This window comes from Moschus berezovskii, chromosome 3, assembly GCF_049115385.1.
Source record: "Moschus berezovskii isolate FMDL1 chromosome 3, NW_MosBer_1.0, whole genome shotgun sequence".
In the NCBI taxonomy this organism is placed as follows: domain Eukaryota; kingdom Metazoa; phylum Chordata; class Mammalia; order Artiodactyla; family Moschidae; genus Moschus; species Moschus berezovskii.
In genome coordinates this window covers 4562721-4576290 of record NC_142462.1, presented here as the reverse complement: position 1 = coordinate 4576290, position 13570 = coordinate 4562721, and positions in this window count along the sequence as shown.

Below are 13570 nucleotides of genomic sequence, written 5' to 3'. Positions count from 1 at the left end.
GAACTCGCTCGTGTCGTTCCAGGGAAGTCAAGTCTCATTTTGTGTTGGAAGGGGAACCTCGGGATTTCTCTGGAGCTGTGGCAGAGGAATAGGGCCGCATCTAGAGTTGTGTACATAAACTGTGTGTTCCTCTTCAGTGGGGACGACTATGTCGGGGAAGTTTTGTGTTGTATAAAGGGTGTCAAGTACCCATTCAAATTTCAAGCGGGAATTTGGGATTTCTCTTGAAACTCTGCAGTGGAAGTGTTCCTCATCACGCATTGCGTGGAGAATCAGGTTGTTTTTCTCGAGTTGCGGCGGGAAGCTTGGTTTTCTTCTCAAATTGTGACGGGGACCTTATGAACTCGCTCATGTTGCCCCAGGGTAGTCAGGATTCCTCTCGTGTTGAAAGAGGAACCTCGGGATTTCCCTCGAGGAACAGTAGAGCAATAGGGCCCCATCTTGCGTTGAGTCGGTCAACTGTGTTTTCCTCCAGTGGGGGTTGCTATGACGGTTCTACTGGGGAGTCAGGTTTCGTCTCGATTTGAGGCATGGAATTCTGCTTTCCTTTCGAGTTTTAAAATGTGAACCAGTACTCTTGTTGTGATCAAGCTGTTCATTATGGCTTTTTTTATAAGCTCAGCATTGGTGTCAGGATTCCCATCACATTGTGAGGGGATCTTTGGTTTTCCATTGGAGCTTTGCTAGATCATCAGGACCTACTTTGATTGGAGGTGGAACGCAGAGTCCTTTATCCTTGCATCAGGACCCTCGGGAGTGCCCTCGAGTTACAATAGGAGACAGAGGCCTTATCTTGTGTTGGAAGAGGAAGAAAGGATTCCTCTAAATTTGAAACAGGGTTTTAACGATCATATCGTGAGGAGGTGGGGAATACAGAGCTCTTCTTGAACAGTGGATGGAAACTCAGGGTTTCACTCGACTGAAGATGGGTACTCTGTGAGCCACTTGAATTGTAAATAGGGATTCAAGCTTCCTATGTTATCTTGATAGTCAACTCGGGATTGCTCTCCAGGCGCTGCAGGAAAAAAAGGGCCTCATGTGAAGTTGCCTGGGGCTTCTCGTGGTTTTTGGCGAGTTGCGAAGGGAAGTTTGGATTTCCTTTCGAGTTACACCAGGAACTCAGGGAGACACTCATGTTACCTCAAGGAAGTCAATTTGCAAGGGGAAGGTCGTGATTGTTCTCGAGTCAATGCAGAGGAATCGGGTTTCAATTCACATTGAAAGGGGTAATGCCAGAGTGTTTCCAGGTTGGGGGCAGGAAACTTTCGGATCCCTCGAGTTGCAAAAGAGGCCTCACGGAGCATCTCAAGATGTCTCTGAGAAGTCCGGAATCATTTTGAGCTGTGAGAAGCCTTTGGGATGTCTTTCGAGTCAGTGCAGGGGAATAGGGTCTGATTTGGAGTTGAGGCGCTAACCTCAGGGTTTCTCTCCAGTTCTGACATGGGTCTCAGTCTTCCTATGAAGTTTCGACAGGGGAGTCATGCCACGTCTCTTGTTGAGGCTTGAAACTACGCTATCTTTTCGAGTTGTCCAAGGGGTGGGAGGCCTCCTGTTGAGTTCAATTTCTGTCCTGGGGCTTTACCTCCATGATGCACTTGCGAAGTCAGGCCTCCCTTATTGGTGTTACTTGATCCCGGGAGTTCTCTTTGAATCAGCACAGTGGAATCAGTCCTTATTCGAGCGGATGGGATAATCCGTGTCTTTTTGAATTGCGACACGACTCCCCAGGGTCCTCTCGAGTTTCAAGGGGACATAGGCCTCCTCTTCACATTCAACAGGAACATCGGGATTAATTTCCAGACAGAGAAGGGGAATCGATCCTCATCTCGACATGACGAGTGGAAAACTGGTCTCTTCTTGAGTTGTGGCAGGAACCTCGCTGCTCCTCTCGAGGTTGGTCGAGTATCTCGGGGAACTCTTTGAGTTGCATATAGGGTGCTGAGTATTCTTTCGAGTTTGAAGAGGGAATGTGGGATTTCTCTTAAGATGTTAAGCAATTAGACTATCCCTGCTGCTAGAGCTGCTGCATCCATTCAACTGTGGAAATGCAGGCTAAAAAAACCCCGCATCTTTCCGAGAAGTTCTCCAAATGGGTTTAGGAACAACACGTTTGCAAACCAGAGTTGATGACATGCATGTCCATGGAAACTTGACACCTCTCAACAAATGCACGACAAATGATTCCTAGACATACATTCCATGCAAAACGGATCACAAATCCAGAAGGAAATAGAGCAGACATTAGACATGAGCTCTGAGTCTTCACACACAATACAGAATGGCACTACACAAAGAGTAACCAGGGAACAGTGAACTTTGTCAAATCCAAGATTTGGACTCTGGGGAAGACCTTCTGAAAAATGCAAACGAGACATCCCACGTTGGGAGACAACTGTTTGCATACACAGAACTTAGGTAGGATTTGGCTCTTAATACACAAAACACATGATCACAAACGAGCCTGAAGGAGGGGTCTGAAGGGACATCAGGCGAAGGAAGGGACATGGAGTGTACACCGAATGATGCCCAGCACTGAGGGCCTGAGAAATACGATCTAGATGCACTTCCCGAGAAACGTGTTACCCTGGACTAGGCCTGTTTTACCTGGAGGCTCAGAGAGATGGACAGTGAGGAAGGGGAAGAGAAATCCTTGGCATTTCTATCACTCACAGCAAACACTTAGAAGGAGAAGGCAAGTATCAACCCCACCGACGGTGATATTCCCTGAAAGGCAATAACTAGGAGTCCATCTAACCCAGGAGGGAAGCCCCTGTTCTCAGAGAACTGCAAGAGATGGATGAAAGAAGGTGAAGCCCACCAATCCAGTGGAAAATAAGCTGTGCTCAAGGATCAAAAGAATTCCTCCTGGTAAGATGATGTCGGTTCCCCCGACCCCCGACCCCCACCGTGGGGCAATCCAGAGTTTCCACGCTATTCCTCTCAAAATACCAACAGCTGTTCTCAGGGTAATATAAACAAAGAATTCCAAAATGTCTATGGAAATATTAAGAGTTAAAGGTGTCAATGCAATCTGCCGCAAAGTCGTGAAATGAACATCACAGGCTGCCTGATAGCCAGTTAGACTATCACACTAGGATCATCAGGACAGCATGGTACTGGAAAGAAATGAAACACGCAGAACCAGATCCATGGAATGGAATTGAGGGTCCAGAAATAAACCCAACCTTCTATGGTCAATTCCTCAATGCCAAAGAAGAGTACACAATACGAATGGGAACAAGAGCCTCTGCAAGGAAAGACAATGGGAATTGGAGATGGTTCCATCTGAAAAATCACATTGGCTTTTGGTCTCATAACACCTCAGATTCAGTGAAACACATCAACGCAAAACTGAAGAGATGAAAGTCCTGGAAATAAACAAGGGACATTGGCTCCTTAATGTCAGGGACTTCTCAACATGTGTGGGGGGTGAAGCAAAATTGGGTGTCTTCAAGTCAAGGAAACAGGAAACCAAAGAACACCAATGGGTTTGCATCCATTTGAACAGCTATGCAACAGAAAAGCTAAGCATTCACAAATCAAAATGGTAACAAACTGAACACAAAAGAATATTTGCAAGCAGAATATCGGCGAAGGGGTTCCTTCTTAAAAGAGAGTGAGAAATCCCACCACTAATTCTCCCAGAATTAACCACAGACGAATCCCTTCCCCTCACACAAACTCCAGTCCCAAATAATTACCTCACTCGAAAGGAAAAACTATAGCCTCACCCTAGGTCAATATTGTACCTGTGTACATGCATTCACAGTGTGTGAGCATCCACAGGAGAGACACAGAGAAGAAGAGACAGACTGAATTTGGACAGGTCATAAAAGAGATAAACGAGGGACAGAGACTGAACAATGGAGAGAGGAAATGAGTCAATTTCACAGGATTTGCATGAATCTGTCTTGAGGATGGAAACAATGACAGTGCCTATTCCCCCTCGATGATTAGACTCAAAGACAAGGATGTGGGGAGCCCCTGTTGGAACAGCCTCCCCCACCCCTCGAGGCTGAGTGGGACACTTGAGTAGGACGAGGAAGGTTGATATCAGAAGGGGCGAGGTCTGAATATGACCTTCCGATCCTCCCAATGCGGGGATCAAGAAATAGGCAGGAAGGGGACTGCCTTCACCCAGGTCCCAGAGCCCATCCAGGCCTGATTCTGCCCCATTCTGTGCTAGGTCAGCCTTGTGTGGACTTCTTCCTTTGGGAAGTCTGTGTCCAAGCTCCTTTTAATGGAGGCCCAAAGTTTGAACAGGCACTGGAGCTCTTCGTAAGCTGACAGACCTAGGCAGGAGATAGGAGAGGGACCCCCACTCTGCACACGGAGAGACTGGGGAAACCCTGCGGGGCACATGTCTTGCCCAGGGCCACATCACTCCTGAGAATAAGGAGGCTGGGTTGAAAGCAGCTCTGTCCTCAGAGCTCAGGCTCTGGCTTCACCAAATTCTCCCCAAGGCTGTTGGATGGGGTGTGTAGGTGTCACTTTGCCTGCACGTGGACTAAGGGCGTTGGGGAACAGCCAGAAGCCAGAGGTTCCCTATGGGAGTTTGTGGAAGGGGCCTCAGCCACGAACCCAGGAAATGATGTCACTTCCTGGCAACAGAACCCAACAGAACCTGCAACCCATGTATCCAGGCCTCCCCAGCGGAAAGGAGCCCCAAGCCAGATCACTTGCTGTCAAGATGTTCTGCTGCTTGCCCCTGCTAAGAGGCCGGGGCCTCAGGAGAGCTCACAGGCAGAGTGTGTGGGAATGCGGTCGATGCTGGCTCAGGCACTCCCCTCCTCGAGAGGCCTTTGACCTTTTGCCCGAAGGAACAGAAAGGTACCAGGGGAGCCCAGACCAGGTCCAGCCACATCTCCCGTCCCACACGGGGAAGACAGGTCTTTCGCTGTGTGTGGATGGGGGTTTCTCCGGGTGTGTTGAACTCAAGCAAGCCCAGCCACATGAGGGTCAGGAGTCCATGGGCTGCTTGTGGCCACACCCCAGGGGGGAGCAGGCTGGGTGGCATGAGTAGAGTCCGGGCAGTGCCAGCTGCCCATGCTGGCCGCATATCCTCATGAGGGTCTCCGTCCTTCCGGGTGGGTATCTGAGCAGACACTTGTGTCTCTGGTCTTTCTTGGAGCAGAAGGGCAGGCAGGCAGAAGCAGCAGCCATCCTGGCCAGGCACAGCTCTGAAATATCGAAGCAGGGCTGGCTGATGGTCACTATCATTGCAGATCGTCCCAACTGAGGTGCCCCTGAGGGGCACACCCTATCCAACTCCCAGAGGGAGGGCTCAGCGTAGCAGCCCCCTGCCCTGGAGGCTAAGTACAGGTTCCAGGTGAGAGTGGCCTCGGAGGGCTCAGCCCAAATGGCGTTGAAGAGGAAGAGGGCAAGGCCTGCTGCTCAGACACCACCCAGCACACAACCCGGGGCCCAGTCTCAGGCTGCCACGAACTCAGCACAGCTGGCTCTGACCCAGAGCTCTGAGAAGCCCTGCCTCGGAGGCAGCTGGAGGACCTGGAGCCCCGCAGGGCAGACCACAGAGGTGAGGCGGCTGGGGCTGCTCCATGTGAGTGTGGGGAGGCGGTGCTGAGCCACAGAGAGAGGAGTCCCCCAGAGCTGGTCCTGGGCCTGGACCAAAGGCTGGCCTCACACCACCCATCTTGGAGACTGCAGAGAAGACTCCGATGGTGGGCCTTCTTAGCAAATCTCTAGGAAGCTTTCGTACCCACTTAGGCACATGGCAAGGCTGGCCTGTGGCAAACTTTTCTTCTCCCACAGCTCTAGCTCTGGCCGTCAAACTCAGCCAGCCTCCATGTCTAAGACCTGTCCCTACGAAGGTGGGAGCTCCTGGTGCAGGACTCACAGATCCACTGAGGGGAGATCGAGACCTGAGACGTCCCCTCCCAATGACACGGGGCCAGCCGGGTATTGGCCACCACCCTCAGCACATCAGATCTCTGTGCCTGCACAACACCCAGCGCCAGGCCAAGATGTCCCATCCCGCCTTCGAGAAACTCCACCTCCATGTGCACTTGCACCTGCTAAGGCTTTGGCGGCAGAACCCGAGTCAGGGCCTGAGTGACCAACTTTGGAGCGGCAGCCTGCCCTGCCTCCTACCAAGGACTCAGACGCCCACCATGATTATCCAACACTTGAAGGGAGAACAGGACCCTGCTCTGGATACAAGCCCAGAACCCTTTGGCAACCACATCATCCAGGGTCGCAGTTGGCTCTGCAGCCTCCATCCCTGTGTGTCCCCCGTGGACGCCGTCTACTCCCTCCACACCCAGGGGAGATTGACTTTCCTTCCCCAGAGCTCATTTTCATCAGGCTCCTAGGCATCTTTTTTCTCATCTTTTATGTCTTTTATGGCTTTCTGTATATTTTGCTCGCAAGTGTGTGTCAATAAATTTTCCTTCCTTGGGAATATGGAGGCCTTTACAATGCTGTGTAAGCGTCACCGCTGTCTACATTCAGACACCCTCATTCTATCCCCCCCCCCCACTTCGCAGCAAAGCCTGGATTCATGGCAAGCATTCCCCGTTCCTCTCTCCCCCGCCTCTCAACATTGAGTCCACTTCTCTCTGCATTTCTTCCCATCCTTTCTTGGTTCCCAATCAACGGTATTCACTGAAATGATAGGAAACTGGATTTTGCTCTTATTGAAGGCGAAAGTTATAGTCTCTAAGTATCGTTAGAGTCTTGGCATCCCTATGAATTCTACAGTCCATGGAATTCTCTAAGCCAGAATCTTGGGTGGGTAGCTTTTCTCTTCTCCAGAGGATTGCTCTGACTTCCCACATATTGGAAGACGAAAGTGTGAAGTAGCCTTTGGGGATCTGAAAGGACTTGTAGGTCCTTTTATAATGTTATCTTCCAAATGAAGCCCTCTCGGCTAATGTGCTCAGAATCTCCAGGTAGGCAGTGCTGTTTCAGTGGGAAACTGCAGGCATAAGGGAAAGTCTGAGTTCTTCCGCCGATACAAACAAGGGCTGACCTAGCACAGAATGGGGCAGAATCAGACCTAGATGGGCTCTGGGACCTGGGAAAAGGCAGTGCCCTTCCTGCCTATTTCTTGACCCCCTCATTGGGAGGACCGGAAGGTCACATTCAGCCATCGCTCCCTCTGATAGCAACATTCATCCTCCTGCTCAAGTGTCCCACTCATCTTCGAGGGGTGGGAGAGGCTGCCCCAAAAGTGGCTCCCCGCATCCTTGTCTTTGAGCCTCATCAACTTGGGGCATTTTCCCCTTTGCAGGGGGAATAGGCATTGTAATTGTTTCAAAACTCAAGAGAGATTCATGCAAATTTTGTGGAATCGACTCATTTGATCTCTCCATTGTTCAGTCTCTCTCCCTCCTGTCTTTCTTGAACTTTTCAAATTCATTCTGTATCTTCCTTTCTGTGTCTCTGCTGTGGATGCTCGCGTGCCTGTGAATGAATGTAAGCATGTATATTGTTGACCTAGAGTGAGGCTTCAAGGTTTCCTTTCCAGTGAGGTAAAGGTTTGGGGATGGAGTTGAGGTTAGGGGAAGGGATAGGTCTGGGGTTTGTTCTGTGAGACTTAGTCGTGTGAGTTCTTGTCTTTTTTACTTAGGAAACCCTTCTATATTCTGCTTGCAAATATTTATTTTTGTTCAGTTTTTTACCATTTTGATTTGTGAATGCTAAGCTTTTCTGTTTCAAAGCTGTTCGAGTGGATGGAAGCTAGTTGATGTTGTTTGGTTTCCTGTTTCCTTGACTTGAAGAGACGCAATTTTGCTTCCGCCACCACACACATGTCGTGAAGTCCCTGACATTAAGGAACCTATGGCCCGTGTTTATTTCCAGGAGTTTCATCACTTCAGGCTTTGCGTTGATGTGTTTCACTGAATCTGAGGTGTTATGAGACCAAAAGCCAATGTGATTATTCAGATGCAACCATCTCCAATACCCACAGCTTTTCGTTGCAGAGGCTCTTGTTCCCATTCATATCGCATCCCCACCTTTGGGAGTGACTATAGAAGCTTGGGGTTATTTCTGGACCCTCAATTCCATCCCATGGATCTGGTTCTTCATGTTTGTACCATGCTGTCCTGATGATCCTAGTGTGATAGTCTAATTAGCTATCAGGCAGCCTGCTATGTACATTTCAGGGCTGTGTGGCAGATTGCATTGACTATTTTGACTCCTTTCTGTTTCCATAGACATTTTGGAATTCTTTGGTTATAATGCCCTGAGAACAGCCTTTGGTATTTTGAGAGAAATAGCATGCAACCTCTGGATTGCCCCACGGTGGGGGTTGGGGGGAGGGGGAAGTGACATCATCGTACCAGGAGGAATTCTTTTGATCCGGGAGCACAGCTTATTTTCCATTGGATTGGTGGGCTTCACCTTCTTTCATCCATCTTTTGCAGTTCTCTGAGAAGAGGGGCTTCCCTCCTGGGTTAGATGGACTCCAAGCTATTGCCTTTCAGGAAATGTCACTGTCGGTGGGGTTGATCCTTGCCTTCTCCTTCTAAGCGTTTGCTGTGAATGTTAGAAATGCCAAGGATTTCTCTTCCCCTTCTTCACTGTCCATCTCTCTGAGCCTCCAGGTAGAACAGGCCTAGTCCACAGTCCCCAGGGGCTCGGGGAGTGCAGCTAGATTATGTTTCTCAGGTGCTCAGTGCTGGGCATCATTCGGTGTACTCTCCAGGTCCCTTCCTTCGCCTGGTGTCCCTTCAGACCTCTCCCTCAGGCTCCTTTGTGTTCATGTCACTTGTGTATTAGAAGCTAAATCTACCTAAGCTCTGTGTATGCAAACAGTTGTCTCTCAGCTTGGGATGTGTCGTTTGCGTTTTACAGACCATTTTTCCCAGAGTCCAATTATTGGTGAGACAAGTTCACTGTGTTCCCTGGTTACTCTTTGTGTAGTGTCTTTCTGTATTGTGTGTGAAGACACAGAGCTCATGTCTAATGTCTGCTTCATTTCCTTCTGCTTTTGTGAACCATTTTCCATGGAACGTATGTCTAGGAATCATTTGAAGTGAATTTGTTGAGAGGTGTCAAGTTTCCATGGACATGCATGTCATCCTCTCTGGGTTCCAAATGCGTTGCTCCTAAACTTTTTAGGAGAACTTCTCGGAAAAATGGGTGTTTTTCAGCTTACGTTTTCACAGTTGAATGGATTCAGCAGCTCTAGCAGAAGGGGTGCTGACTCCAATGAAGGGAGTCGGGTGTGGCCTCCCTTTCAGCACAAATACCCAGGCTGGATTGTCAGGGAGCAGATCTTCCATCTGTGAGCCACTGGCCACTGGCATCCTTGTGTGCCCTTGGCTGTGTGAGCAGCTGAAGGGAGTTTCGTCTCAGCAGGCGCCCAGCAGGCCTGTGGCTTCGGACCGCCAGAGGTAAGCATCTCAGAAGACAGGAGACACTGTGCCAGAAGTGGAGTGGGATCCACCCTGAGGGTGGGCACTGATCGTCAATAGATGCTCCTATGGGACTTTGATGGGTCCGGCACACTCTTCTCCCAGATAGCGAGAGAGATGTCTATGGGCTCTGTTAGGCCCTCCACCCCCTCTTGTGGTCCCGAAGGCTGGTTGTCACCATGATGAGCACCTAGCTCTAGATGATGACCACTGCCACCTGCCCTGTGTTTCCTTTTGACCGCATGTCCACGCAAAGCGTCAGGCTGTCTCTGAGCTACACTAGCCATGTCCATTTCCTCTCATTGGACCTGCATATGTTTCTTCTGTTTCCTTCCCGATCATACATTTTCTCGAGCATGTGGGGACCACAAGGATGGTGGGTCTTTTTCTGGCCTTGTGTTCTGAGGAAGAGTTTTCCCTTTGTTGGTGTGGATTTTTCTTTCCATTTCTCCTGCCTGGTTTATTGTTGTGAGTTTGTTTGAGCCGGGAGAAGAACTCAGCATTTCCTTGTGTCTGAGGTGTCCCACTTACAACAGCACTGCCTAAGTGCAGATTCTGAGCAGTTATCGAGAGGGCATCGATGGGCAGATGACATCTTGAAAGGACCTACACTGTCCTTTCATATACCCAAAGGATCCTTCAAATGACATAGAAACCAGAATTCTCCAGTTTGGTCTTCCAATATGTGGGGACTCAGAACAATCCCCCGGAGAAGGGAGAAGCTACCCACTCCAGGATTCTGGCCTAGATAATTCCATGCACTGTGGAATTCATGGGCATGTCAAGACTCTAACAAGCCTGAGAGACTATAACGTTCACCTTCAGTCACAGGAAAATCCAGTTTCCTTTCATTTCAGTGATTGCATTTATTGGGGACCCCGAAAGGATGGGAAGAAATGCAGAAAGAAATAGACTCAATGTTGTCAGGCGGGGGAGAGAGGAACGGGCACTGCTTGCCATGAATCCATGCTTTTCTGGGAAGTGGGTGGGGGGATAGAGTGAGGGTGTCCGAATGTAGACAGTGGTGATGCTTACACAGCATTGTGAAGGCCTATATATTCCCAAATGGCATCAAGGACGGAAAATTTATTGACACACACTTGTGAGCAAAATATACAGAAAGCCATAAAAGACATAAAAGATGAGAAGAAAGATGCCTAGGAGCCTGATGAAAATCAGCTCAGGGGAAAGGAAGTCAGTCTCCCCTGGGTGGGGAGGGAGTGGATGGCATCCACAGGGAACACTCAGGGATGGAGCCTGCAGAGCCAAACGCGCCCCTGGACGAGGTGTTTGGTGAATGGGCTCTGGGTCTCTGTCCAGAGCAGGGGCCTTTTCTCCCTGCAGGGGTGGGACCGTCATGGTGGGTGTCTGAGTCCTTGGCAGGAGCCAGGGCAGGCTGCCCTTGTGCAGGTGGTCACTCAGACCCTGACTCAGGTTCTGCCACCAATGCCCGAGCAGGTGTAAGTGCACGTTGAGGTGGAGGATCTGGAAACGGGGTGGGACATCGGGTCCTGGGGCTGTGGGTCCGTGCAGCCACAGAGATCCGATGTGCTGAGTGTGCCTGCCAATACCCGGTTGGCCACATGTCTTTGGGAGGGTACGTCTCACGTCTCAACCCCCCTCAGTGGATCCCTGGGTCCTGCACCTGGAGCTCCCACCTCCATAGGGACAGTTGTTGGAGGTGGAGGCTCGCTGAGTTTGACGGCCGGAGCTAGAGCTGGGGGAGAAGAAAAGTTTGCCACAGGCCAGCCTTGCCATGTGCCTAAGTGGGCACGAAAGTTTCCTAGAGATTCGCTAAGAAGGCCCAGCATCGGAGTCTTCTCTACAGTCTCTAAGATGGGTGGTGTGAGGCTAGACTTTGGTCCAGGCCCAGCCCCAGCTCTGGGGGACTCCTACCTGTGTGGCTCAGCACTGAATCCCTACACTCATGTTCAGCAGTCCCAGCCACCTCACGTCTGTGCTATGCCGTTCTGGGTTTCAGGTCCTCCTGCTACCTCAGGTGCAGGGCTTCTCAGAGCTCTGGGTCAGGGCCGGCTCTGCGGAGCTCTGTGGCAGCCTGAGACTGGGCCCCGGGGTGCATGCTGGGTGGTGTCTGGGCAGCAGGCCTTGCCCGTTCCGTCTTCATCTTCAGTTGGGCTGAGCCCTCCTTGGCCACGCTGACTTGGAGCCTGCACTGGGCCTCCCGGGCAGGGAGCTAGTGCTCTGAGCCCTCCTTCTGGGAGGTGGATGGGGTGTGCCCCTCAGGGTCCAACTCGGGTGGGACGCTCTGCAATGATAGTGAACATCAGCCAGCCCTGCTTCGATATTTCTGCGCTGAGGCTGGCCAGGATGGCTGCTGCCTCTGCCTGTCCGCACTTCTGCTCACAGAAAGAGCAAAGACAAAGATCTGCTCAGCTACCCACCCTGGAGGACAGAGACACCCCTGAGGGTGTGAGGTCAGCCTGGGCAGGCGGCTCTGCTTGGTCACTCCCCATGCCACCCAGCCTTCTCTCCCCTGGGGTGTGGACACAAGCGACCCATGGTCTCCTGACCCACATGTGGTTGGGCTTGCTTGAGGCAGACACTCTCCAAAAAACCCCCATCCACACACAGCGAAAGGCCTCAGGCTTCCCCGGGTGGGACAGGAGAGGTGGCCGGACCTGGCCTGGGGCTCCCCTGTTACCTTTTTGTTTCTTCAGGCAAAGGGCCAGAGGACTCTCGGGGCGGGGGTTGGCTGAGCCAGGGTCAACCGTGTGCCCAAACAGTCTGCCTCTGAGCTCGCCTCAGGTCCCGGCATCATCTGGGCAAGGGCAAGCAGCAGAACATCTTGACAGCAAACGATCTGGCTGGGGGCTCCTTTCCGCTGGGGAGGACTGGATACCCGGTTTGTGGGTTCTGTTGGGTTCTGTTGCCAGGAAGTGACATCATTTCCTGGTTCGTGGCCGAGGTCCCTTCCACAAAGCTCCCCAAGGGAACCTCTGGGTTTCTGGCTGTTCCCCCACGTCCTTAGACCACATGCAGGCACAGTGAAACCACACAGCCCACCCCACTGCACTGGGGAGACCTGGGTGCAGCCAGGGCCTGAGCTCTGAAGACACAGACATATTCAGCCCAGGATCCTTCTTCTCAGAAATGATGTGGCCCTGGGCAAGGCATGTACTCCGCAGGCTAACCCAGTCTCTTGATCTTCAGAGTGGGGAACACTCTCCCATCTGCTGCCTAGGTTTGTCAGCCTACGAACAACTCCAGTTCCTGTTCATACTTTGGAGCTTGGACACTGAGACTTCCTAAAGGACAGATTTCACACAGGGCTGACCTAGCACAGAATGGGGTAAAATCAGGCCTGGATGGGCTCTGGGACCTGGGAAAAGGCAGTCCGCTTCCTGCCTATTTCTTGACCCCCGCATTGGGAGGAACGGAAGGTCCTATTCAGACATCGCCCCCTCTGATATCAACCTTCCTTGTCCTACTCAAGTGTCCCACTCAGACTCAAGGAGTGGGGGAGTCTGCCCAAACAGTGGCTCCCCGCATCCTTGTCTTTGAATCTCATCATCTTGTGTCATTTTACCACTTGCAGGGGGAATACGCACTGTCAATGTTTCCAACCTCAAGAGATTCATGCAAATTCTGTGAAATCGATTCATTTCCTCTCTCCCTGGTTCAGTCTCTCTTCCACGTTCCATTTCTTTCTTGACCTTTGCAAATTCAGTTTGTCTTCCTCTCTATGCTTGAATGCATGTGAATGTATGTAAGCATGTAAACTGTTGACCTAGGGTGAGGCTTTAGTGTTTCGTGTAGAGTGAGTTAAAGGTTTGGGGTTGGAATTGGTGTTAGGGGAAGGGCTAGATCTGGGGTTTGTCCTGGGAGACTTAGTGGTGTGAGTTCTCAGTCTCTTTTACGTAGGAAACCCTTCTCAGATATTCTGCTTGCAAATATGCTTGTGTGTTCACTTTTTTACCATTTTGATTAGCAAATTCTTAGCTTTTCTGTTGCAAAGCTGTTCAAGTGGATGGAAGCTGGTGGGTGTCCTTTGGTTTACTGTTTCCTTGACTTGAAGAGACCCAATTTTCTTCCACCCCCACACACATGTTGAGAAGTCCCTGACATTAAGGCGCCTATGGCCCGTGCTTATTTCCAAGAGTTTCATCACTTCAGGCTTTGCAATGATGTGTTTCACTGAATCTGATGTGTTATGACACCAAAAGCCA